The sequence below is a fragment of the Micromys minutus genome, assembly GCF_963924665.1.
Source record: "Micromys minutus genome assembly, chromosome: 13".
NCBI lineage: Eukaryota > Metazoa > Chordata > Mammalia > Rodentia > Muridae > Micromys > Micromys minutus.
Window position 1 is genome coordinate 8,755,844 of NC_137982.1, and position 5,460 is coordinate 8,761,303.

The 5,460-nt window shown below is 43.3% G+C and overlaps 1 pseudogene across 1 annotated transcript; it reads left to right on the forward strand.

Annotated features, from left to right (window-relative positions):
* The first annotated feature begins 3,156 nt into the window (after positions 1-3,156).
* LOC308429296 (small ribosomal subunit protein uS15-like) lies at positions 3,157-3,805 on the forward strand (annotated as a pseudogene). Its single transcript has 2 exons — positions 3,157-3,512; positions 3,725-3,805. The product of its transcript is annotated as a small ribosomal subunit protein uS15-like (transcript).
* Positions 3,806-5,460: the final 1,655 nt, after the last annotated feature.

Genomic DNA, 5,460 nt, shown 5'->3' on the forward strand with positions numbered 1-5,460 from the left:
TGGAATGCTGCCAATTTCTTTCTTCTTCAGCATTTGCCTGAGTCCTTCTGGGTGTATTTCATCATGTCACTGGGACATAAGAGAAATATATATTTATAACATGTAATGTATAACATGTGGTATGTGATATGTAGTATATCATATATCACATGTCACATCATATATCAAATACCATATATCATATATAACTATAATTATATATAATATATATTATGTATATAAACTATATATAAACCTACCCTTCACACCCCTTCTGCCTTCCTGGTCTCTGTTTCCTACTTCCCTTTCTGTCCCCCTTTTTTTTGATTTTTTAAATTTTATTTATGTTTATAGGTACTCTATCTGCATGTACACCTGCAGACCAGAAGAGGGCATCAGTTCCCATTACAGATGGCTGTGAGCCACCATGTGGGTGCTGGGAATTGAACTCAGGACCTCTGGAAGAGCAGAGGTCTTAACCACTGAGCCATCTCTCCAGCCCCTTTTTTATTTTATTGTTTTGAGACAGGGTCCCACTGCGTCACCTTGGCTAGCCTGGAACACTCTGTGTAGACAAGATCAAACTGGCCTCACACTCCCAGAGTTCCACCTGCTTCTGCCACCTGAGTGCTGGGATTAAAGCTGTGTGTCACCAGACGCAGCTCTTTAACTCCTTACTGCTGTATCCCCAGCCCCTAAAACAGGTCCCTGAGGCACACACAAATATTTGGTGAATGAGGAAGGTGTGTGAAAGAATGAACTGTGAGTGGGGCAGACCTCAGACTGTGACATCACTCTGATGACCAGCTGGGGAACAGTGAACAGAGGAGCCCCGACTCTCTACACTTGATTCTTCCTTCCACAAAGGAAGGTGAAGGTGCCACTTCCAAGGCAAACACCCACCGTTTCCAGGTGCTTGTTCACAAGCATCGTCCCAGTGAGGACCCTTATTGAATATTTAGCCCATTCCCAGTTGTATACAATTCTGCTCTAACTGCACCTGGCCTTGGGGAGAAGCTAGGGTATATAGGTGGGGAAGAACCATTGCGGGGGACTTCACCTCTGTGGCTATGGGTAGAGGATCACCCACACTCCTGTGTGTAACACCTCAAATATGCTCTCTAAGGAAGCCTGAAAAACTTATTCATTGGTGCCCCGGGGAGAACTTTGGTGGCTTCACTCCTTGGTTTGTCAATGGGAACTTGAGGGGGAGAGCTATTGTTTAAGTCTCTACCAGGACAGGAATTTTGACTACAGTGACTTCGGTCTTATTTAGCTTTGGATATAGCAGCTTGAATGGATGGGAACTGGGGCAGGGGCCTTCCAGATCCTTCCTTCCCATGTTTCCCTTCCCTTGGTCAACAGAGTTCCCAAAGCAGCCAGAGGTGGTCTAGACACACCCAGGACCCAGCACTCAGGAGGCTGAGGCAGGAGAATGGGCTACACAGGGAGATTCTGACTAAGACACAAACAGTTCTTGTAATTACACCATGGCTGTATGCTTCCTTACTTCACAGCTGCCTAAGGGTGACACCCCTGATCTGCTAGCAAAGCAGCCTGGCCTGAGCAGGAAGGAAAAGGAGAGAGATTTTTGCTGATGGCTGCATGGCAGAGGTAAGGCCATCTGACAGGTGACAGTGCTGACAGTGGAGACTCCAAGCTTTAGAATTAATAAAGGCATGGGTCAGGTAAGACAGCTCATGGCTGTAATCCCAGGCATAGACAGGGGGGTCAGGAGTTCAAGTCATGTTCAAGTACATACTGAGTCTGAGGCCAGCCTGGATTACATGGGCTAGCCTGGACTACATGGAAACCTGTCCCAACAATAAACAAACAGATGGTAAGTAAACTTGTAGGAAAAGGAAGAAAGGAGGTGCCTAACATTTAGGGTGCAAAATTCAAGGGAGCGTCAAAACTTTAGTAATGATAGTTATCTAATGCAATATGTTTTGGTCCTGTGTTCAAGTCCCTTTACCCACATGACCTTTTATTCCAGTTCCAGGGAGTCCAGCACCCTCTTCTGTGTTCCCTGGGTGCCAGACAAGCAGTGCATAGATGTACTTTTAGACAAAACACCCATACACATGAAAAAAAATTTTTTTTGGTTTTTTCCAAGTAAAGGTTTTCTTTGTGTACCCCTGGCTGTCCTGGAACTTGCTCTGTAGATCAAATGGCCTTGAACTCAGAGAGTCACTTCCTCTGCCTCCCAAGTGCTGGGATTAAAGACATGAGCCACTACACTTGATCAAAAGTTTTAAGTTTCACCTTTGACAGCTAGTACAATTTTTTTGTTTTGTTTTTTGAGGCAGGATTCTTGGCTGGTCCTGGAACTTAGTCTGAATGCCAGGCTGGTCTCAAACTCACAGGCAATTGTCCTGCCTCTGCTTTCGAGTGCTGGGACTGAAGGAGTTTGCCACCATGCCTAGCTATACAATGCTTGTGTGGTCACTCGTATGCTATTACATCTGTGTCGATGTCAGAGGACAACTTGTAGGCATCATTCTACAGGTCAGAGCCTATATCAGGCAGATTCTGTCCTGTTCTCATCAATATCCAAACTATACGTTCGGTGTCACTTGCTGTGTGAGTGTCCCCTGAGTATTTCTGCTCCGTTAGGCTGTCCTCAGGGAGGACTTCTCCAGCCCTGTGCTCATGGTCCATCTCCTCTCCTGGCGGCCCTTCCTCCTCACTCTCTTTTCTCTCTTCTGTCCAATCGCAGGCTCTAGCTTCTTACTATCCAATAGCTTTAAATTGGGGAGCAAGGTTTACATTAACAAAGGCTGGTGTATGTGAAGATACTCTCCTCTGGATGGCAACCAGATCTTGGGGTTCAGAATTTAGCATTTGTATGCACAGCACCAGATCAACCCCCACCCAGCACACTATATAGAACATTCACTGAAATTGTAACTGTTTAAAAGGTTCCCAATATATACCCAGAAGATGCTCCAACATACAACAAGGACACATGCTCCACTATGTTCATAGCAGCCTTATTTATAATAGCCAGAAGCTGGAAAGAACCCAGAGGAATGGATACAGAAAATATAGTAATTTACATAATGGAGTACTACTCAACTATTAAAAATAATGAGTTCATGAAATTCTTAGGCAAATGGATGGATCTAGAAAATATCATCCTCCTCTTTGCTGCCTGACCTCCACCATCAGGGTCACATGCACGCTCTAGGAAAGGGGCTGTCTCAGTCGGCGCTGCCCTACCACATCCCTATGTGGCTGAAGTTAATGTCTGATGACATAAAGGATCAAATTTACAAGTTGGCCAAGAAAGGCCCGACTCCCTCCTAGATAGGTGGAGGGAGTCACGTGGTATGTGTGGCACAGGTCCGTTTTGTGACTGGAAATAAAATTTTGAGAATCCTTAAGTCCAAAGGCCCTGCCCCTGATCTCCCTGAGGATCTCTACTGTTGGATTAAGAAGCAGTTGCTGTTCGGTAGCACCTTGAGAGGAACAGAAAGGATAAGGATGCTAAATTCTGCCTGATTCTGACAGAGGGCAGAATTCACCGGTTGGCTTGATACTATATACTATATACTATATACTATATACTATATACTATATACTATATACTATATACTATATACTATATACTATATACTATATACTATATACTATATACTATATACTATATACTATATACTATATACTATATACTATATACTATATACTATATACTATATACTATATACTATATACAGACTATACTATATACTATATACTATATACTATATACTATAAGACTAAGCGGGCACTCTCACCCAACTGGAAATATGAGTTGTCCACAGCCTCTGCTCTAGTGGCATAACTGCTGTTGTGTACACAAGCAATAAAATCACTTTGAGTAAATTCAAAAAAAAAAGAAGAAGAAAAGAAAATATTCTATCTGTACTTATATATAATAAACAAATAAATCTTTTATAAATCTTTTTAAAAAGAAATTTAGACTATAAAAAAAGGGGGTTGCTAGAAATATGGCTCAGTGGTTAAGAGCACTGACTGTTCTTCTAGAAATCCTGAGTTCAAATCCCAACAACCACATGGTGGCTTACAACCATCTGTAATGAGGTTTGATGCCCTCTTCTGGTGTGTCTGAAGACAGCTAGTTATATATACAGTACTTATATATAATAAATAATTTTTTTTTTAAAAAAAGAAAGAAAATGTCATCCTGAGTGAGGTAACCCAATCACAAAATTACACCCATGCACTCACTGATAAGTGGATATTAACCCAAAATCTCGGAATACCCAAGGTACAATTCACAGACCATATGAAGTTCAAGAAGGACCACCAAAGTGTGATACTTCAGTCCTTCTTAGAAGAGAGAAACAAAAATATTCCCAGGGGAAAATATGGAGACAAAGCTTGGAGCAGAAACTGGAGGAAAGGTCATCCAGACACCGCCCCACCTGGGGATCCAGCCCATATACAGCCACCAAACCCAGACAATACTGCTGATGTCAAGAAGTACATGCTGACAGGAGACTGATACAGCTGTCTCCTGAGAGGCTTTGTCAGAACCTGACAAATACAGAGGTGGATGGTCGTAGCCAACCATAGAATGGAGAAATGGAGAACAGGGTCCTTAATGGAGGAGTTAGAGAAAGAATTGAAAGAGCTGAAGGGGTTTGCAACCCTATAATAACAACAATACCAACCAACCAGAGCTCACAGGGACTAAACCACTATCCAAAGAGTACACACGGATGAACCCATGGCTCCAGCTGCATATGTAGCAGAGGATGGACTTGTTGGGCATCAATGGGAGGAGAAGCCCTTGGTCCTGCCAAGGCTTGATGCTGAAGTGTAGGGGAGTGTCAGGGTGGGGAGGCAGGAGGAGGTGGGGAAAAAAAAACCTGAAAACCTCCCCCACCCCCATCCCCAAAAGAACCCTGGGCCATTTAGTGGCTCAGTTAGTAAAGGCACCTATTATCAAGACTAAATAAATAAATAAATGAATAAATAGATAAATAAATAAATGGATAAATAAGTGAACAAACAGATAGATAGATAGATAGATAGATAGATAGATAGATAGATAGATAAAAGGTTGCCACTGCACCTCAGCAGCAATGGCTCATGCCTTTGATCCCAGCACTCAGAAGGCAGAGGCAGGTGGATCTCTGTAAATTCGAGGTCAGCTTAGTTTACAGAATGAGTTTCGGGACAGCTAAAGCTAGACAGACAACCCCTGCCTCAAACAACAGCAGCAACAACAACAATAACAAAAATTGCCATTGCTTTTGTGTAGACAGAAAAGCATGGACCAGATGGACAAGGTGCCAGGAGGCTTCCCAGCGGTGGGATGTTCAGCTGGGGGAGGCCTGAGAGCAGCAATGGGCACACAGGAGTGGTTTTCTCAGGGGAGGAAAGGAAGCCTGAGGGTAAACACATCGTCCTACAGTTGTGTGTGTGCACACATGTATGTGCCTGTGCCTGCTCACATCTTGGGGCTGGACA